At 46.1% G+C, this 22,880-nt stretch overlaps 1 pseudogene; it reads left to right on the top strand.

Annotated features, from left to right (window-relative positions):
• The first annotated feature begins 3,402 nt into the window (after window positions 1–3,402).
• On the top strand, window positions 3,403–22,320 carry LOC124682240 (annotated as a pseudogene).
• The last annotated feature ends 560 nt before the right edge of the window (window positions 22,321–22,880 follow it).

Below are 22,880 nucleotides of genomic sequence, written 5' to 3'. Positions count from 1 at the left end.
GCTCGAGGAGAATACGGTGGCCCTAGTGGCTTCATTGGAGTGCCACGTGCCTCCACACCGCTCCAGACGGAGACGTAGCACCTTAGTGTGTGAACTTCGGGATACATCGTCGTCTCCTCGTGCACCGGTTACTTCTCAACCCGAGCTCCTTAAACTATGCGCTTTACCTTGTTATATCTATCTTGCTTGATGTGCTTTACCTAGCTTGTTATCACATTGTGATCATCATGCTAGCATAGGTTGTTGGTGCTCTTAGGCAAACCCCTAGTTGATAGGCCTTGAGCTAAACTAGTAAACACATGTGTAGTTTTATTCCGCCTAGTTTAGCTCTCAAGTAGAAGTTTTTATACACCGGCTATTCACCCCCCCTCTAGGCGACGTCCTAGAACATTCATACATCAACTCTATGGAGGCACTCTATTATGAGTTCGGGTATTCTCAAGGCAAAGGTATGATAACTTCACCCAAAACTCATTGCATGATCTTGTGTTGCCTCCATATTCTGCATATGATATTTGAACATGTCAAGTATCCTTGTTGCATATGTGCTTGGTTTGTAAAATCTAGGGGGAGCTATGTCTCTAGGATGTGTGCATTTGTATTCAAATACATATTCAAAATATGCACATGTCTAGGGGGAGCTCCGTCGAGCTTTTGCAAATCTAAATATCTTATCATAATATCATATGCCATTGCAAATTCTTGTGTTGTCATCAAACACCAAAATGGGGGGAGATTGAAAGAGCAAAGTCTAAACCCCGGGTTTTGTGTGTTTGATGACAACACTTGAACTATCTCACCGTGTGCATTGAGTATCCTTGTTAGATTTGCAAGTGCACGGTGACCTCGTTGGACACGTCAAGATCGGAGGACTGAAGCGTAGCTTATAGGTTTTCTGGTTTTGTGTGTGTATCGCGAGGTGACATGGTTGGAGAGGAAAAGAGGAGAAAGCAGTGTTTGTGAGGCCGGTACTACCGATACCAGTAGCGGTAGTACCGCTACCCCTACTGGTACCGCCCCACGGTAACGCTATGGAGTTTTGCGCTGGTTTAGACCCACAGAACATGTTACGATACCTTTACGGTACCTCAAGCGGTAGTACCGCTTGAGAGCGGTAGTACCGCCCATGGTACCGCTTAAGTACCGTAACGGAAGTTACGGCCGTACCGCTCTGGTACCGCTTCGGTACCGCTTGGGATCCAGTAAGCTCTGGAGACCATTGCGGTACCTCGAGCGGTAGTACCGCTATGTGTCCATGTGGATAAGTTCTGTGGGATTTCGAATCCAGAGCGGTAGTACCGCTTCCCAAAGCGGTAGTACCGCTTAGGAAAAAACTGCAGGTAACGGTTGGATTTCGGGGGGCCTATTTAAAGGGCCCTTCTTCCCCAACACGATTTTATCTCTCCTCTCTCTCTCTCCTCCATTGTTACTGAGCTTAAACCTTGAGGATCTCCCCAACCATCCAACCAATCTTGCCCAAATTTCGAGGAGTGGTGGAGGAGACCCCGATCTATAGTTCTACCAAGAGAGATTTCACCAATACTTGTTATTCCTTAGTGGATCTTGGTGTTAGGGTTCCTATGGTGGGATATTGGAGAAAGTGCTCCTATGGAGGCTAGCTTGGTGTTGTACTAGCTCCATAGGTTGTTGGGAGCCTCCTTGTGGTGTGGAGCTCGCCCCAACCTTGTGAAGGAATCACCGCCTCGACCGGTGCCATAGTGGAGAAGGGGGAGCCCCTTTGTGGAGCTCTCTCGAGGAAGAAGGTGAGGCCTTCCTTCGTGGTGTGGCCGCGTAGTCTCTTGTGTGAGGCTAGCACCTCCTCAACGCAGATGTACTCTCTTTTGTGAGAGGAACTGCGGGAAACAAACCTCACCTCGTCTCCGCGCCATCCGGTTGTCCCGCTCCTTACTCTTACTATCTTGTTTGTTCCTTGCTTGTTGCACTTGTCTAGCATCATTGTAGGAACACCGACACCACTAAAGGATTCACCTTTACCTTCCGCACCGCTAAAATTGAAAAAGACTAAAACTTGACGTAGCGTCCATTCAGCCCCCCTCTTGTTCGCTACGATCCATTCAACAACTCTTTGCGAACTCAAAAGTACATAAATACATCATACCATATACAGCTACACACATAGAGACAGTGACCTTAACATGCATCATTCAGGTGAAAAATCACGGTCAATTCTGGGTACGGTGTAGTACACCGACCCAGGTCATGCTCTTGTAATGCTTCGGCTGGGGCTTTTCTAGCCTATATAAACATGCAACCCGGGACCCAAAAGTACACCGGTTAAATCCTAAAACATTAATATGGTATCAGGGCTATCCTCTCCCATGACCTAGCCGCCGCTCTGGAGAAAACCTCACACGATCATCAGATCGGAAAAATCACCACCCAAAACCTCTTAACGATCTCATCGATCGGAAAATCTCAAAACCTCTATCACGATCCTCTGATCGGAAACCAAGAACCCACCTCACGATCTACGGATCGGAAAACCTCTAAACCTACCACGATCATCTGATCGGAAGCCATCCCCTAGATACAATGGCGTCATCGTCCACTGGCCCTACCCTCGCCGCTGCCTTGGGGCCTCCTCCCTCCCAGAAGCTCACCCAGTCCAACTTTCTGTTCTAGAAGACCCTGGTGCACCCTGCCCTTCGCGGTGCTCAAATGCTCGATCTTTTGGATGGCACTGACGCTGCCCCGAAAACACACCTGGAGGCTGAGGACAATGACGGGAAGAAGAAAAAGATCCCGAATCCCGACTATGCGTTGTGGGTTTCATGGCCACGATGCTCGGGTGGATTCTCAACTCCCTCTCACCGGAAATCCTTGCTCACACCATCGGTGTCGATTCGACCGCCGCAGTCTGGGCCATCATCACCAAGGTCCGCGGCTCAAGCTCTCGCTCCAAGATCAACCAGCTGTGAGGTGCTCTCGGTGGTACCAAGAAGCTGGAGCTGACCGCTTCTGCCTTTTTCACCAAGATGAAGGGGTTCGCGTCAGAGCTCGCTGCAGCGGGCCGGGAAACCAATTCCAGAAGATGAGATGATAGGATACATCGTCAACGGTCTCGACGGCTCCTACAACGACGTCGCTGCTACTGTCAACGGTAATAATGAAATCACCTTGGGTGAAGTTTGTGATCAGATTATTGCCCATGATATGCGCCAGGATATGCTCTCTGAAACCGGCCAGAACGTCGGGTTCAGCTCCTCTGCCAACGCTGCTATGCGTCGTGGCTAGGACAATGGACGTGGACGTGCACGCTCGCCAGATCGCGGTGACCGCAGTGATCACGGTGACCATGGGAGTGGACAACGTGAAGAACGTTGTCATGATGATGGAAACCGCTGGGAGATCGTCGTTGTGACGAGGACCCAGGCCGCCGTGATGGTGGACATCGTTGGTAAGACCTCCACCTTGCGCGGCGTGATGATGGTGGCTCTGATCGCCGCCGAGATAATGGAGGGCACCGTCATCGTGGTCATGGTCATGCCCCCACTCCGTTCGTGGATGTGACATGTCAAATTTGTACAATCCACGGCCACCCTGCCTCCGACTATTGGTGGCGCTTCATGAATGATGACAACGATGATGAGGATGATGCTGGATGTGGGAAGAAAGGTGCACATGTTGCATCCTATGGAGTGGACGACAATTGGTACTCCGACACAGGAGCTACCGATCACATTAATTGCAAGCCAGTTGAACAAGCTTACCACCTCCGACAAGTACAAGGGCCAAGACCGCGTCCACACTGCCAATGGAAATGGTATGGCTATATCGCATGTTGGTCATTCCATGTTGCATACTCCCCATAGTACATTGCATTTAAATAATGTCCTTCATGTCCCAAATGCTTCCAAAAATCTTTTATCTGTTCATAAACTTTTCCTTGATAATGTTTTTTATATTGAATTTCACCCTTGGTGTATGTGATCGTATTTGGTATTTTGATATTATACGTATCAACGACCTGGTGAAGCCTCTTAATTAATCACTAAACAGAACTAATAAATAGAAAAGGGTTGATAAATGATCAAGATAAAACTTTCATATTTTGCATTGTGAAATGTTCTTTTTATTATAATAAATTATTATAATAAAGAGGAGGCGAATCCACTTACTAATTTACGAATAACAAATAAAAAAACTAAAAAATTAGTAGAACTTCCTCTTTGGAATAGAAATAGGCTATTTCTACATAGGGAAAGTCGTGTGCACGATATGGGGAGGAGTTTTTCTCTATTGTAACAAGGACCAATTATCTACTCCATTCGACTAGTTCAAGGATCAGGAAACGCAAAGGACTCTGTTTAAGGGACTATGCTATGGTGGTCTCTACCCGCTAGTGCCTCTCTCTACCGGGTCATCCAAGCAAGCATTCATCACAATAAAGCCATCTTCATCCACATTGGCATCGCCACTTAGGACATTACTCCTCCTTTGTGGTGCAGCAGATTGTTAGAAAAAATCAGCTTTCATATAGTCCAGAAATAAATCCTTATGTTAGTGGCTCTTGTCAACTTGCCAAAAGTCACCAGTTGCCATATCCTGTGTCTACCAGTGTGTCTAAAGTTCCCTTTGAACTTGTATTCTCTGATGTATGGGATCCAGCAGCTGCTTCTGTTAGCAAACATTCATATTATGTAAGCTTTATCGATGATTTTTGTAAATTTTCATGGATCTACTTGCTGAAAAAGCGTTCTAATGTTTACCAAATCTTTCTTAACTTTCAAGCCTATGTTGAGCGCACATTTGAGAAGAAAATAGTTACTATGCAAACAGATTGGGGAGGTGAATATGAGAAGCTCAATGGCTTCTTTCAGAAAATAGGCATTACTCATCATGTGTCTTGCCCTCATGCCCATCAACAAAAAGGTTCCGCTGAACAAAAACAACGGCATATTGTTGAAGTAGGTCTCTCTCTACTCGCACATGCCTCCATGCCTTTGAAATTCTAGGATGAAGCTTTCCTCGCAGCCACCTTTATTATAAATCTTCTTCTTAGTAAAGTTATCAACAATGAGACTCTTGTAGAATGCCATCTCAAAGTCAAACCAAATTATGATTCCCTTCGGATTTTTGGGCGTGCATATTGGCCCAATCTTCATCCTTATAACAAAAGAAAGCTTGCTTACAGATCCACACGCTATTTGTTTTTGGGATATAGCCCACTTCACAAAGGTGTCAAGTGTTTGGATGTGACTACTGGCCGTGTTTACATTTCTCGGGATGTAGTTTTTGATGAGAATGTTTTTCCCTTTGCATCTCTCCATCCTAATGCGGGTAGGATTCTCACCCAAGATATTCTTCTTTTACCCACACCACATAATGCATATACTCATGGGGATACTCAATCTGATGATCATATGCCACTGCCTATTATTCATGTTGTCACTAATCCTACTCAGGATACTCCCCCACATGCTGCTGCCGAAGATAGTGGTTTTGAAGATGAACATACTGGTTAAAATTCGAGTGAAAATGATGAAGAAACAAGTGAAAACAGTAGTATATTTGATGCTGCAGAAGAAGACAACGCAGGCACCAGATCCGAGGCTGATTCCCCTATCACCTCGGACTCTGACGGTGCTGATCCCGAGGAGGATCCTCCTGCCTCCCGCCATCATGTCGGCTCTGCTGCTGAGGAGCAGCAGCCACGCGCCTTCACCCCACTACACGTCTACACGCATCGCCAGTCGACGTTGCGGGCCCCGCCTGCTGATGACCCACAAGTATAGGGGATCGCAACAGTCTTCGAGGGAAGTATTACCCAATTTATTGATTCGACACAAGGGGAGACAAAGAATACTTGAAAGCCTTAACAGCGGAGTTGTCAATTCAGCTGCACTCGGAAACAGTACTTGCTCGCAAGAGTTTATCGATAGTAACAAGCTTTATAGCGAGTAGCGATAGCGAAATAACGAGTAGCGAGTAACAAAGACAGCAGTAGTGATTATAGTAAACAAGCAGGATTAAAATATCGTAGGCACGGGGACGGATGACGGGCGTTGCATGGATGAGAGAAACTCATGTAACAATCATAGCGGGGCATTTGCGTGATAATAATAAAACGGTATCCAAGTACTAATCAATCAATAGGCATGTGTTCCAATTATAGTCGTACGTGCTCGCAATGAGAAACTTGCACAACATCTTTTGTCCTACCAGCCGGTGGCAGCCGGGCCTCAAGGGAAACTACTGGATATTAAGGTACTCCTTTTAATAGAGTACCGGAGCAAAGCATTAATATTCCGTGAACACATGTGATCCTCACATCACTACCATCCCCTCCGGTTGTCCCGATTTCGTCACTCGGGGCCATTGGTTCCGGACAGCGACATGTGTATACAACTTGCGGGTAAGATCATAAACAACGAATATCTTCATGAATCAATAACATGTTCAGATCTGAGATCATGGCACTCGGGCCCTAGTGACAAGCATTAAGCATAACAAGTTGCAACAATATCATAAAAGTACCATCTACGGACACTAGGCACTATGCCCTAACAATCTTATGCTATTACATGACCAATCTCATCCAATCCCTACCATCCCCTTCGGCCTACAGCGGGGGAATTACTCACACATGGATGGGGGAAACATTGCTGGTTGATGGAGAGGCGTTGGCGATGATGGCGGTGATGATCTCCTCCAATTCCCCGTCCCGGCGGAGTGCCAGAACGGAGACTTCCGGCTCCCGCGACGGAGTTTCGCGATGTGGCGGCGTTCTGGAGGGTTTCTGGCGACTTCGACTTCTCCCCGTGCGTTTTTAGGTCGAGGCGAATAAGTAGTCCGAAGGGGGCGTCGGAGGCCGGCCGAGGGGGCCACACCACATGGCCGCGCGGGCCCCCCCTGGGCCGCGCCGCCATGTGGTGTGGGGCCCTCGGGCCTCCACTTCAATTGTCCTTCTGGCTCCGTCATTATTCTGGGAAAATAGGCCCTTTCGTCAAAATCCCGAGGTTTTTCCTGAAAGTTGGATTTCTGCACAAAAACGAGACACTGTAACAGCTTCGCTGAAAACAGCGTTAGTCCGTGTTAGTTGCATCCAAAATACACAAATTAGAGGCAAAACAATAGCAAAAGTGTTCGGGAAAGTAGATACGTTTTGGACGTATCACCTGCCATCCATGCTTCCACGACACACGCCCTGCCGCGCCAGCAGCTATCGTGGGCCCCGTCCCGGTCCCCGTCGCCACCTGGTCGCCCAGGTCCCCGCTAGGAGAATCTCCGTCACCTGCTGGTGGTAGCACCGATCCCGAGGAGGATCTTCGCCAGCCTGTTGGATCCTCTACGACCCCTTCTGTTGTAGCTGTTCCTGCATCTGGTGTTCGCACCAGGTTACAAAAAGGTATAAAACCACCAAAAAATTATAAGGATGGTACCGTTTGTTTTGGCATGCTTGCATCTTCAGATGATCCTTGCTCTCTTACTGATGCACTGGCGGATCCACATTGGAGACAAGCAATGGAGGAGGAACATGAGGCATTGCTTCAAAATCAGACATGGCACCTGGTACCATCTAGCTCCAATAAAGATGTGATTGATTGCAAATGGATATATCACATCAAGAAACGTGCAGATGGCACTATTGACAGGTATAAAGCTCATGTTGTTTCAAAAGGTTTTAAGCAAAGATATGGAATTGATTATGAAGATACATTTAGTCATGTTGTTAAAGCAGCTACTATCAGAACAGTTTTAGCTATTTCAATCTCTCGAGGTTGGAATTTGAGGCAGCTAGATGTCAGGAACGCGTTTTCGTATGGTGTTCTGGAAGAGGAGGTTTATATGAGACAACCTCCAGGTTTTGAAAATCCTGAATCTCCTGATTTTATTTGCAAGCTAGATAAAGCTCTTTATGATCTTAAACAAGCCCCTCGAGATGGTACTCTCGTCTTAGCTTCAAATTACATGATCTTGGTTTTATACCATCAAAGGAAGATACATCCCTGTTCCTATATCAGAAGTCAGGTATCACAATATTCATGTTAATATATGTTGATGACATTATTGTGGCAAGTTCCTCAAATGATGCTATAACTGCCTTAGTCAATGATCTCAATGATAATTTTGCTATTAAAGATCTTGGTGACTTGCATTTCTTTTTGGGAATTGAAGTCCAGAAAACTCGGCATGGTCTATTGCTTACGCAAGAGAAGTATGCCAATGATCTACTTGAGAAACTTGGTATGCGTATATGCAAGTCAGCTCCTACGCCGTTTTCTTCTACAGATCCTCTCTCTCTTGTTGATGGCGACCCCCTTGGTCCTGAAGATAGTACAAAATATCGTTGTGTTGTTGGAGGACTGCAATATCTTACACTTACAAGGCCTGATATTTCTTTCTCAGTAAAAAAAAGTATGTCAGTTTCTACATGCTCCAACCACTGTTGATTGGACAACTGTCAAGAGAATTCTCAGATATGTTAAAGACACTGTTGATATTGGTATCACTTTCCAACCATCATCATCTACACTCTTGAGTTCTTTCTCTGATGCTGATTGGGCTGGTTGTCTTGATGACAGAAGATCTACAGCAGGCTTTGCAAAAAATTTAGGGCCAAATCTGATTTCTTGGAGTGCCAGAAAACAGGCAACAGTTTCACGTTCAAGTACAGAAGCTGAGTATAAAGCATTGGTCAATGCAACTGCTGAAATGATTTGGGTGGAAGCACTTCTTGGTGAACTTGGAGTTCAGTTAAAGGAAAGACCTTGTTTGTGGTGTGACAACCTTGGTGCCACATATTTGTCAGCAAATCCAGTATTTCATGCACGTACTAAACAATATTGAGATAGATTTCCACTTCGAACGAGTGGCCGCAAAGAAGTTGAATATTAGGTTTGTGTCAAGCAAAGATCAAGTTGCAGATGGTTTCACTAAGGCGCTTCCAGTTAAAAATCTTCATGAGTTAGATTAAGGGGGGCTGTTAGAATACATGTAATACTTGAATGGATCATAGCGAACAAGAGGGGGGGGGGGTGAATGACGCTACGGCAAGTTTTAGTCTTTTTCAATTTTAGTGCAACGGAAGGTAAAGGTGATAACTTCAGCGATAGCGGTGATCCTACAATGATCCTAGGACACGTGCAACAAGCAAAAGAATCAACAAGATAGTAAGAGTAAGGAGCGGGACAACCGGGGGCGCGGAGACGAGGCGAGGTTTGTTTCCTGCAGTTCCTTCCACAATAGGAAGTACGTCTAGCGTTGAGGAGGTGCTAGTCTCACACAAGAGACTAGACGGACACACCACGAAGGAAGGCCTCACCTTCTTCCTCGAGAGAGCTCCACGAAGGTGCTCCCCCTTCTCCACTAAGACACCGGTCGAGGCGAGCTCCACACCACAAGGAGGCTCCCAACAACCCATGGGGCTAGTACAACACCAAGCTAGCCTCCATGGATGCACTTTCTCCAATATCCCACAATAGGAACCCTAGCACCAAGCTCCACTAAGGAATATCAAGGATTGGTGAAATCTCTCTTGGTAGAACTATAGATCGGGGTCTCCTCCACCACTCCTCAAAATTTGGGCAAGATTGGTTGGATGGTTGGGGAGATCCTCAAGGATTAAGCTCAGCAACAATGGAGGAGAGAGAGGGAGGAGAGATAAAAACGTGTTGGGGAAGAAGGAGCCCTTAAATAGGCTCCTCCAAATCCAACCGTTATGTCCAGTTTTTGCCTAAGCGGTACTACCTCTTTTGGGAAGCGGTACTACCGCTCTGAGTTCGAATTCCCCAGATCTGGTCCACGTGGACGCAGAGCGGTACTACCACTCGCGGTACCGCTCGAGGTACCGCAACAGGGTCCAAACCTTACTGGACTCGAAGCGGTACCGGAGCGGTACCAGAGCGGTACTGCCGTAACTAGTTTACGGTACCTGACCGGTACCAAGGGCGGTGCTACCGCTCGTGAGCGGTACTACCGCTCTTGGTACTGCAGAGGTACCGCAACTCGTATTGTGGGACAATTTCAGCGCAGAACTCAGAGCGGTACCATGGGACGGTACCTATAGGGGTAGCGGTACTACCGCTACAGGTACCGGTAGTACCGGCCTGGCTAAAACTGGTTTTCTCCCCTTTTTCTCTCCAGCCATGTCACCTCGCTATACACACACAAAACCAGAAAACCTATCAACTACGCTTCAGTCTTCCGATCTTGACGTGTCCAGCTTGGTCACCGTGCACTTGCAAATCTAACAATTATACTCACGGCACACGGTGAGATTACTCAAGTGTTGTCATCAAACACACAAAACTTGGGGTTTAAACTTTGCTCTTACAATCTCCCCCTTTTTGGTGTTTGATGACAACACAAGACTTTACAATAATATATGATATTATGATGAGATACTTAGATTTGCAAAAACTCGACGGAGCTCCCCCTACACATGTGCATATCATGGATATGTATTTGAATACAAATACACATGTTCTAGAGACATCACTCCCCTAGTTTCTACAAACCAAGCACATATGCAACATGGATAAATGACATGTTCAAGTAGCATATGCACAATATGGAGGCAACATAAGATCATGCAAGGAGATTTGGGTGAAGTTATCATACCATAGCCTTGAGAATACCCAAACTCACCATAAGATGCCTCCAACGGATTGTTGATGTAGCCACACAAAAAGATAAGCAACTAGAACCAAAGGGCTACAAACAACAAAGGTCCCCATCCACATAGGAACTTCTCCCCCTTTGGCATCGGAACACCAAAAAGGAGGGTAAAGAAACTAGAAGGATGGAGAAAGAGAACATACAACCAAGCTTGCAAAAACCAAAGAAAGGAAAACAAGCTTGAATGAGGTTCTCCAAAAACACGAATAAAAGGAAGAAGAAGGACAAAAAGAAAGGTCACAAAGAAACACAAAGAACCGAAACACCCCTCAAAGAGGAGGTTGGTGGCCGAAGCCACCGTGTAAGAGTGTAGTAGTGTGTGGTCGCGTAGATGTATCTAGGACTCACGGACTACAACTCAACATGAAGCTCATAAGTCACTCAATTGACAAATAGCATATGTTTTGGATTTCTTTATGCATGATGGGGGGAGGGATAGCTCAATAGATTTAAACCGCACTCCCCCTATGTTCATGCGTGCCTTTCAACTAGATATAAAGGTTAGGAGTGGTATGTGTGCACGTCGGTCAAGCAAAGTTCGATGGATCAATGATATTTAGCTCATGCCTCAACTCAATGAAACGCTTCTCATCCAAGGGCTTTGTGAAGATGTCCGCCAATTGCTCTTTGGTGCCAATGTAGGATAGTACAATATCTCCGCGAGCAATGTGATCCCGGATGAAGTGTTTCCGTATCTCAATGTGCTTCGTCTTGCCATGAAGAACCGGATTGTAGGCGATCTTGATTGCGCTCTCATTGTCACACAAAAGAGGCACCTTGCTATACTCGAGTCCATAATCCCGCAAGGTTTGCCTCATCCACAAGATTTGAGCACAACTACTCGCCGCGGCAATATACTCGGCTTCCGCGGTGGAGACAGAGACACAATTTTGCTTCTTCGAGGACCAACACACCAAGGATCTTCCAAGAAAGTGACAAGCTCCGGATGTAGACTTCCTATCAACCTTGTCGCCCACCCAATCGGAGTCGGTGAAGCCAACCAAGGCAAAGTCCGTGTCCCTTGGGTACCATAGTCCGGAATGTGGGGTATCAACTAAATATCGAAAGATCCTTTTGACCGCCACAACGTGGCTTTCCTTCGGGCTTGCTTGAAACCGTGCACACATACCAACGCTTAACATTATATCCGGGCGAGAGGCACAAAGGTAAAGAAGCGAACCTATCATCGAACGGTAGATCTTGGGATCCACCGCCTTGCCGGTCTCGTCAAGAGAAAGTTGACACTTGAGATGAATTGGAGTTCCGATTCCCTTGGCGTCCTTCATGTCGAAGTGCTTGAGCATGTCTTGGAGATACTTTGCTTGATTGATGAAGGTGCCTTGTCCCATTTGCTTGATCTCAAACCCGAGGAAGTACTTGAGTTCACCCATCATTGACATCTCAAACCTATTTGTCATCAACATAGCAAACTCATCATTGAATTTTGTGTTAGTCGAGCCAAATATGATGTCATCTACATAGAGTTGGCATACGAAAAGCTCCCCATTGACTTTCTTAGTAAAAAGAGTGGGATCGATTTTCCCAACTTCGAAACCACGGTCTTCAAGCAACTCCTTTAGATGCTCATGCCAAGCTCTAGGAGCTTGTTTGAGTCCATATAGGGCCTTTTTGAGCTTGAAGACATGGTCCGGGAAATGGGGATCCTCAAATCCCGGGGGTTGCTTCACATACACCTCCTCATGTAGAGGACCATTAAGAAAAGCACTTTTAACATCCATTTGTTGCAACTTGAAGCCATGGTGAGAGGCAAAGGCCAAACGGATACAGATGGACTCAAGCCTTTCAACGGGTGAAAAGGTTTCACCAAAGTCCATGCCTTCAACTTGAGAATAGCCTTGTGCCACCAATCTTGCTTTGTTGCGGATGACCATGCCATGTTCATCTTGCTTGTTCTTGAAGACCCATTTGGTACCGATAACATTGCGGCAATGATCGGGTCGCTTCATAAGAGTCCACACATCATTCCTCTTGAAGTTGTTGAGTTCCTCTTGCATTGCATTCAACCAATCGGGATCTTTGAGAGCTTCATTAACTTTGAGTGGTTCCACCATAGAGACAAAGGCGTGGTGCTCACAAAAGTTTGCTAGTTGCCTCCGGGTGGTTACTTTGCTCTTTAGATCACCAATGACATTACTCAACGAATGGGACTTGAGGCGCAATTGTCTTGCAATAGGATCTTCACGGCGAGTGATGGCTAAGGGAGAAGATTCTTGTGGATCCTCTTGGCTTTCATCACGATTTAGGTCCTCGCCTTGACCTTCATTGTTGTTGAAGTGGGCATCATCATCATCATGAGATCCGGATGACTCGGGGGTATTAGGAATGGTGTTGTCCATGAAGATCATCCCGGAGCCACTCGGAGAAGAACTTGAAGCTTGGCCTTGGTCACTTGATGTCGGTTGTTGTTGTAGATGAACTTGTGGTGAATGTTGTTCTTGAGCTTGCGGTAGATGTTGTTCTTGAGCTTTTTGAGGTGAGCTTGAACTTGATTGTTGTTGTAGATGTTGAGGTTGAACTATAGGTTGTGGTAGAGGTTGGCTTGCATTTGTAAGATCAACGGAAGAAGCTTGGCCTTGTGGTGTAGATGGCTCCACTTGGGTGGAACTTGGTCCTTCCCCGACACTCATAGAAGGTAGCTCTTGAGGTCGGCGAATGCCAACACCCATCCTTCCTATGTCCTCCGGGGGAATTGCATCTCCTTTCTCACAAGAAGCACTTCGCTCCTCCAAAGATCTATCATCTTCATCGAAAGTCACGTCACAAGATTCTACAACCCGCCCATTTGACTTGTTGAAGACTCTATAGGCGTGAGAATCCGTAGCATAGCCAACGAAAATTCCTTCTTGAGCTCTTGAATCAAACTTGGATAGACGTGTGTCCTTGACAAGCACATAGCATTTGCATCCGAAGACCTTGAAGTATGACACATTGGGCTTGTTGCCGGTGAGAATCTCATATGGTGTCTTCTCTAGACCTTTGCGAAAGTAGAGGCGATTAGTAGCATGGCATGCGGTAGAGATAGATTCCGCCCAAAAGTTGTAGTTAGACTTGTACTCCATCATCATGGTTCGAGCGGCTTCGATCAAGGTTCGATTCTTCCTTTCGGCGACCCCATTTTGTTGGGGAGTATATGGCGTGGAGTATTGGTGTTGGATTCCTTCTTCGCCGAGGAAGTCATCCAAGGTGTAGTTCTTGAACTCCGTTCCATTGTCGCTCCTTATTGCGAGGATCTTGTTGTCGTACTTGCGTTGAACTTGGTTGGCAAACTCCATCATGGTCCGTTGAGTCTCACTCTTGTACTTGAAGAAGAATACCCAACAATAGCGTGAATAGTCATCGACAATGACGAGGCAATACTTCTTTCCTCCAAGACTTTCATGAGACGGTGGACCGAAGAGATCAACATGTAAGAGCTCCAAGCATCTTGTGGTAGAAATGATGGTATTGGCCTTGTGAGGAGCTCCATGCATTTTTCCTTGTACGCAAGCCCTACAAACACGATCCTTACAAAAAGAAACATCTTCTTTTAGTCCGAGAATGTGGCCACCCTTGTGGAGACTTTGCAAAGTCCTCATGTTGACATGGACTAGTCGGCGATGCCATAACCAACCCTTGTCACCTTTGGCGAATAGGCAAAGAGCGGAAGATGTTGTCTTTCCGGAGAAATCTACAACATACAATCCGTTCTCTACATATCCAACAAAAGCTACATTGAGTGTCTTGCTCCACAAGAGGACCACCATATGTTCATCAAAGAAAGTACATAGACCCATGCGAGTAATTTGATGAATGGAGAGTAAATTGTAACCAAGGGTCTCGACAAGGAGGACATTCACAAGTGAGATGTCGGGTGTTACCACCACCTTGCCAAGACCCAATACCTTAGAGCACGTGTTGTCGCCATATGATACGGTAGAGTGAGAAGGCTCGAGGTCGACAACAATATTCTTGCTTCCGGTCATATGACTTGTGGCTCCACTACCAACCACCCATTTAGCGCCACCGGAAGCATAGTCCTACAAGGAATCAAGTCTTGGATTTAGGTACCCATTTTTCAATGGGTCCTAGCATGTTAGTAACAAGGGGTTTGGGAACCCAAATAGTCCAATCAACATTGTCCTTTTGAGGACCAATAAAGCGAGGACGAATATGTCCATAGTAATCAACAAAAAGAACATGAGAAGGGTTGTTAGAGCCGGCGGAAACCGTCGAGGCGGAGTTGGGTACTCCATCCCTTCTTGAGCTAGTATTGTTCTCTTCAAGGTTGATCCCCATGTTCTCCTTATTCTTCTTCTTCTTGGTCCTCTTATTCCTCTTCCTCTTTGGCTTGGTAGCCACTCCTCCTTCATTGCAAGAGCCCTCTTTGGCTCCATCTTTGGCTTCAATGACTCCTTCCAAGTACTTGGCTTGAACTTGGAGTCTATCAACTTTGGCCTTCAAACGGTTGACTTCATCTTCATGCTCCGGGTGAGGATGGCAAATATCAAACACTTGTACTTCCTTTGCCTTGTTCACCCGGAAGTGTTCCATCAAAGCTTATTCTTGGAGAGCGTTCATCTTCATGAGCATGCGCTTGTCACTCTTCATTTTGGCAATGTCACTTTCATGAGTGCAACACGCACGGTCCTTGCTCAAGGGGAAATGCACCTTCAATGCTTCCTCTTGCATGGAATGATCTCCATGAGCTTGGCTTCCCTTCTCTTCAAGGAGGCTATTACCTCCTCATGATCACAACAAGTGTCCTTCTCCTTGCTCATGTGGAGACATTCCACCAAAGACTCTTCTTGCTTGCTAGTCAAACTCAAAAGCTTGGCCTTGGTGATCTCAAGAGCGGCAATTTATTTTTTATGGTTGCAACATGAGGTCTTCTCTTTGAACAAGCGGTAATATTCATCCAAGGCTTCTTCTTGAAGAGCATTGACTTCCAAGAGAAGAGCATTGTGTCTCCTCAAGGAAGTAACTTGATCAACAAGCTCATCATGACAAAAGTTGGGGTCTTCATCATCTTTATCTTTGTTGGCTTCCTCAAGAGAGAGCATCTTCTTTTGAAGCTCATCAATCATCTCAAGAGCATGGTCTCGATCCTTGGTGAGTCAAGAGACAATAGCTTCGTTGGTGTCTTCAAGGACGATGAAACTAGCTTCAAGAGACATGCGCAGATTTCGTTCATCATCAAGCTCCTCTTTGAGAGAGGCAATCTCATTCGCCGCTTCCCTTTCCAACCTCTCCTCTCCTCAATAAGATCTTGTGCCGCACCAAGTTGGGCTAAGAGAGCTCCAACATGAGTCTTGGTATCCCCTTTCATGTTAGTGAGAAAAGAATCCAAAGAATCCAAACCCATAATCTCACGCTTAACGGTGAGACTAGTGGCATCATCAATATATAAGGCATTAGTTGAAGATGATGGTTTGGAAGGGGATTTTACCTCCGTGGATACCTTTGCCATAAGGCAGCGAGCATTTTTGATGGCGAGGTTCTCATTAGGAGAGTCGAAGAGGGAGATAGAGAGAGTGGAAATGGCGATGGCGGCCACTCCCTCTCCTTCCTTGTTGGAGCGCTTGTCTTCATGTTCTCCATCTTCATCGGAGGAGTACTCTTCTCGAATGATGAAGGCTCTAGGCTTCTTGTTGGGGGAGACCTTGTCGTCATCGGACTTTGGGGAGAACTTGGAGAATCCTTTGGTGACTTGAACTTATCCTTGCGGATAAGCCTTCCACCATGATCTTCCCTTCTCTCAAACATACAATCCGCGACAAAATGATTCTTGTCGCCGCAATTGTAGCATGTTCTTCCCCTTTGCCCCTCCCTTGGGCTCTTGGAGAAACCTCTTGGAGAATCACGTGATCTTCTTGGTCTTGTGCTTCGGGACATGTTTCCATCCCAAAATCTCTTGGCGGCGAGAGCCATGTGCTCATGGCAATTGATCTTGAGATCATCCGGTCCCCACTCAATAGGATCCTCATCGCTTTCACTAGCCTCATGCACCCTCATCTTCAATGCAAGGTTGGGCTTGCGGGAGTTGTGAGCGCGAGCAACAAGATCCTCCGCATTCTTTTGGAGATGTCCAAAGCGATGACTTCGCTAAGAACTTCATCGGATGTCATAGCACGGAACGAGGCGTTTTGGCGGATGGCCGTCAACTTCACTTCCTCATAAGGGAGGAGAGCGTTGTAGAACTTACGCTTGATCCAATGGTCATCCACAAATGTTGCTCCATGATCTTGCATTTGCACGGCAAGAGCGATAAGGCGCCGATACATTTCTTCGGGGGACTCTCCTTCAACCATGACGAAGTTGTCGGCCATGTTGTTCACTTCATCAAAACGAGAGCTTTGGATGTTTGCATTTCCGAGGAAGAGCTTCTCAAGTTTATCCCATGCTTCCTTGGCGGTCTTGAGCGAGCGGATATGGGCACGGTCCTTGGGCGTGATGGCCATGTGTATCATGTTGATGGCGGTGGCGTTGAGTTGGTCATCCACCACTTCTCTCCTTGTCAAGCTCTTTGGGTCTCTTGGTGAATAGCCCTCCTCGATGATACGCCAAAGCTCGGTAGATGCACTGCGCACATGGGAACGCATTAATAATTGGCAATTTTCAAAGTTGTTTGACTCAAGTAGCGGTGGTGAACCATGCGACAAGATATGTGGCATAGGTATTGGAACATTTACGGTGTAACCACTTGGTGGTGGCACCTCATGATAACCCCCTAGACGTTCCGCAACCGGTGTCTCATCCTTCCCCTTTGTTGAAGTGCCGGTCTCCCCAATCCCTTCCTTTTGTGAATCTTTTGTCGCTTGCGCGACAAAATCAACAAGAGGAAAGGGGTTAGCTTTTGCGAGGGATCCCCGGCACTTGCTTCAGGATCAACAATAGGATTCGGTTTTTGAGCAACCAACTCCATCAACATCGCCTTCATTTGGTTAACGATGGATGACTCCAATTTCTTGAGGTCATCCAACGTAGCCGTTGTGGTATCGATGGGAGATGATGGAGCGGGTGGCACAAGGGAAGGTGACCCATTCGCCACACCCTCATCTTGTTCGGCCATTCCTTAGGCGGTAAAGCCCGAGCAAGAAAACCTTGCTCTGATACCACTTGAATGGATTGTAGCGAACAAGAGAGGGGGGGGGGGGGTGAATGGCGCTACGGCAAGTTTTAGTCTTTTTCAGTTTTAGTGCAACGGAAGGTAAAGGTGATAACTTTAGCGATAGCGGTGATCCTACAATGATCCTAGGACACGTGCAACAAGCAAAAGAATCAACAAGATAGTAAGAGTAAGGAGCGGGACAACCGGGGGGGGCGGAGACGAGGCGAGGTTTGTTTCCCGCAGCTTCCTTCCACAATAGGAAGTACATCTGCGTTGAGGAGGTGCTAGTCTCACACAAGAGACTAGACGGCCACACCACGAAGGAAGGCCTCACCTTCTTCCTCGAGAGAGCTCCACGAAGGTGCTCCCCTTCTCCACTAAGACACCGGTCGAGGCGGTGATTCCTTCACAAGGTTGGGGCGAGCTCCACACCACAAGGAGGCTCCCAACAACCCATGGGGCTAGTACAACACCAAGCTAGCCTCCATGGATGCACTTTCTCCAATATCCCACAATAGGAACCCTAGCACCAAACTCCACTAAGGAATATCAAGGATTGGTGAAATCTCTCTTGGTAGAACTATAGATCGGGGTCTCCTCCACCACTCCTCAAAATTTGGGCAAGATTGGTTGGATGGTTGGGGAGATACTCAAGGATTAAGCTCAGCAACAATGGAGGAGAGAGAGGGAGGAGAGATAAAAACGTGTTGGGGAAGAAGGAGACCTTAAATAGGCTCCTCCAAATCCAACCGTTATGTCCAATTTTTGCCTAAGCGGTACTACCGCTTTTGGGAAGCGGTACTATCGCTCTGAGTTCGAATTCCCCAGATCTGGTCCACGTGGACGCAGAGCGGTACTACCGCTCGCGGTACCGCTCGAGGTACCGCAACAGGGTCCAAACCTTACTGGACTCGAAGCGGTACCGGAGCGGTACCAGAGCGGTACTGCTGTAACTAGTTTACGGTACCTGACCGGTACCAAGGGCGGTGCTACCGCTCGTGAGCGGTACTACCGCTCTTGGTACCGCAAAGGTACCGCAACTTGTACTGTGGGACAATTTCAGCGCAGAACTCAGAGCGGTACCGTGGGACGGTACCTATAGGGGTAGCGGTACTACCGCTACAGTGCATGAGTAGTACCGGCCTGGCTAAAACTGGTTTTCTCCCCTTTTTCTCTCCAGCCATGTCACCTCGCTATACACACACAAAACCAGAAAACCTATCAACTACGCTTCAGCTCTTCCGATCTTGACGTGTCCAGCGAGGTCACCGTGCACTTGCAAATCTAACAATGATACTCACGGCACACGGTGAGATTACTCAAGTGTTGTCATCAAACACACAAAACTTGGGGTTTAAACTTTGCTCTTACAATACTGTATATGACTCTGGGTACGGTGTAGTACACCGACCCAGGTCATGCCCTTGTAATGCTTCGGCTAGGGCTTTTCCAGCCTATATAAACATGCAACCCGGGACCGAAAAGGTACACCGGTTAAACCCTAAAACATTAATAGTTTAACACTTTTTTCTTATCCAAAACAATGTAGGTGGTGAACATACATATATATGATTACTATCGTCAGAAAATCAATGTCCTTACCTGGTGAGTAAGGCTCAGGTAATCCTGGTTCATTTTGAGATCTGGTGTGAAGCAGCAAAATTTAGAGTGTTAAGCCGAGACAGAAGGTGTGACTAATCTGGGATCATAACTTACTTTTCTTGCAATAATTGTTCTCCATTAAAAAATATGCCCATTTCACCATCCAGCAGTAAGCTTGAGCTGCATATATATATGACACCTCTTACAGTTGCACCTTACACTCTGCATCAAATAAACTAGCTTGACACCAACACAGCACGCATAATTCTATGGGGTTCAATGCTAGGCAAGCACCATCACCGGCAGCTCGAGTGGCATATCTACCTATCCTGAGATTATCCTCACATCCTTGCAGACTCCACAAGATGATTAACACCTCGGGAACAAAACTCCAATCCTAGGTGTCGAAGGAGGTCTCCTGAGGTCTCCATCTACCTTTCACTATTTCATGCTTGTTGCAATAGAGGCAGGTAGTTTCCTAAGAGGCCTCGTCCTACTATGCCACTACCCTTTGCTATGTTACCTATCACAAGAAGTAGAATTACAGAGCATTGTCATGGTGTGCTTCATGGGGTTAAGTGAGGAGAAGGTGGCTAGGGTTGCAAGAGTGACGTTACCCAAGTATTTCCTAGAGTATGTGGGGAGGGAAGGATTTGAGGTGCTCAGAGGGATGAAGAGGGTGGCAGGGGTTTGTAGCCTGTTACCAAGGGTAATGGTTGAACCATTTCTTAAGGAGTATATGGGGCTGGAAGTGGTGGTGGGAAGGGAGGTGAAGATGATAAAAGGGCGTTATGTTGGTTTGTTGGAAACGGAGAGTGAAGGAAGGCTAGAGCAGGCAAAGTTCGACCAAACATAGATGATAGGGTTTGGATGCAGCTCAAGCTGTTTTGGTTATGATCATCACCAGCTTTTCTCTTGGTGCAAGGTTAGATACTATGAGTGGATATCGTTTATCTTACTGAAATATATTGCATCGTGTATTTTACCCACTTTTTCCTTCATCCATGTGATATTTTTTTTTTGCAAAATACCAATTAGTCCATTCGAGTGTTACTTGATTAGTTGAGCACTGTGGCTGCTCTATGAAGCAATCATGTGGTGAACTAGTATCACTTGAAGCTGAAAGGTGTTTCATTGCTGACACTTTCCATGAAATAACCATTCCAAGCTATCCCATTTCACAAAGCTATATAGGTTTAACATCATACTGGTTACTGAACATACGTGTGTTACTCTTACAGTTTTGAACATTTTTTAAATCAGTTACGAATACATTTTTTTCGAAATGGGGAAAAATCGCCCGAGCTTCTGCATCCAAGGAATGCACACGGCTTTTTTATTAGATTATTCATAACATCTTATAAGAGCAATACAAAAGATCAAACTTGAAGCCACCTCGCTAAACCTACAGAGGGATGAAGGGGGTGACAATTCACCAACTCACATCATCCAAACAACCAAATGCCTTCCCAAGCCGCCCAATAGCAGGTGAGAAGCACATCTAGTCAAGCAGACTCTCAGCGCACGCCAACACACACGCCACAGAAATCACTACCGCTGTCTTCCTCGCACCCATCTTCAAGAGGGATCACCGCATTGATCTTGACAGACCTGCCGTTGATGTCACCGTGACGCCAGGCAGCTCCACCATCCTGCACCATGTGTAGACATAGATTTTTACACATCTATATCCGTATGTACACAGTACAGAGCATCCTAGATCTGCAGGAATTATATATGTAACTAAATATCTGAAACTAGCTGCCTAGCTCACCACATGGAGTACAAATAAATCATGCACCTGAGAATATTATGAGCTAAAGGTCAGTCATTCACAATCTACACGCTCAAAACCACATAACATGTAGTTAAGCATCACTATCACAGGTGTTATGCCAAAGCACAACAAGACATATGTATTTGTGCAGCTCTTGACTTACTTAACTCAATGTAGCTAGCCTCCTACATCATTAAGGGACACCTTACTTACACAAGTTAGTTGGACACAACACATGTGGTAGTTGAAGGCCCCATGAAAAGGTAACCGAGATATGTTGCTTTGCGATGGAGAAAAGGAACCATATGTGCCTGGAAATCTAAACTTGAATAGAAAAAAGACTATAAAAATAATTCATGCATGTCGGGTCCACAATGCTGGTGGTCCACCATAGAGCTCCTATGTAGCCGTTTATTTCTTGCTTAACTAATTTTTATGAGGCGATACAGCTGAGATCAGCCAACAGTTGGAGCACTTAGCACAATGTGCCACTTAACCGGACGAGCGCAAGACCGGGTCTACCTACCTTATGCAATTTTTGAAAAATGTTGTATTAAGGGGTTTCTATCAGTTAGTAACAAAGCCGACAATATCCTTGAATTCAGGGGTCACCTATGGGAGGTATGTCTCCATGTGTGAGCTTTCTGTAAATGATAGCTCATTGCAAGGAAATATATGAAAGACACAAGTAAAATATTTTAGTACCAACAATTTACCTTCTACCCTGAGAAAGTTTCTTCAGTTTTGTCGATTTATACTTGTTGGCTTCAATTTGCAAAAAAAAGGGCAGATAGGTCCAATTTAAGCCATTGAGATGTGAGATCTAATATAAGTATTGCTTCTCATTTGCAGGAAGTATACTTGGTGACACCAGAAGAAAAAAGAAAATGGCCACCCTTGCCAAAAGACCAGTATCCAAGGCCCCTGATCTTCCATGATGGCAGGCTAGCCTTTAGGCCTACCCCTCAAGCCACCATAGCCATGTTCATGTGGCTCCCAGTTGCCCTGCCCCTCACCTTGCTCCGAACACAAATCTTTCTGAACATACCATACCCTATCGCCGTCGCAATTGGATCAGTGATTGGTGTAACAAGTCGAGTCATCAACTCACCAGTACACTGGTCAAGTGTGCTCTGAACCACATGCCCAGCCCAGCCCGCAGGGCCATCTTTACGTGTGCAACCATCACTAGTAAAAACAAGGGCTTTGGTTTTTTTGCTCCAAAGACCTTTTGCACCGGATTTGGCACGAACTGGTGCTAAAGGGGTCATTAGCACCGGTTCGTGCGGTCTGGACTTCCAGGGGACCAGCCGCGGCATTACCACCGGTTCGTGCGGGACCTTTTGCACCGGTTCGTAACACGAACCGGTGCTAAAGGGCTGACGTCAGCCGCGAACTCTTTTGCACCGGTTCGTAGCATTGGTTCGTAACACGAACCGGTGCAAAAGGTTTTTCTGCTCCCCACGCACCTCCACCCCCTCCCCCGTGGATCGTCTTTTTTAACACTGTAAAATAGAAAAGAAAATGATAGAAAATTCAAAAAATAAATCTTTTGAGATTCATATATGTTATGCAACCTACTATTAGGGAAAATTAACAAATTCGAATTTTCACTTTTATTGCAAAAAATGTTTGAAAAATGGTAAAACCGCATTAACTTTTGCATACGACGTCGAAAAAACCCGTATAATATATCAAAATCATCGTGGGAAAAAGTTACATCCGAATGATCTACTTGAGAAACTTGGTATG

This window comes from Lolium rigidum, unplaced genomic scaffold (genome assembly GCF_022539505.1).
Source record: "Lolium rigidum isolate FL_2022 unplaced genomic scaffold, APGP_CSIRO_Lrig_0.1 contig_7338_1, whole genome shotgun sequence".
NCBI classification, from domain to species: Eukaryota; Viridiplantae; Streptophyta; class Magnoliopsida; order Poales; family Poaceae; genus Lolium; species Lolium rigidum.
The sequence above is the reverse complement of the archived record's forward strand: the minus strand, read 5'-3'. Positions and strand labels throughout refer to the sequence as shown.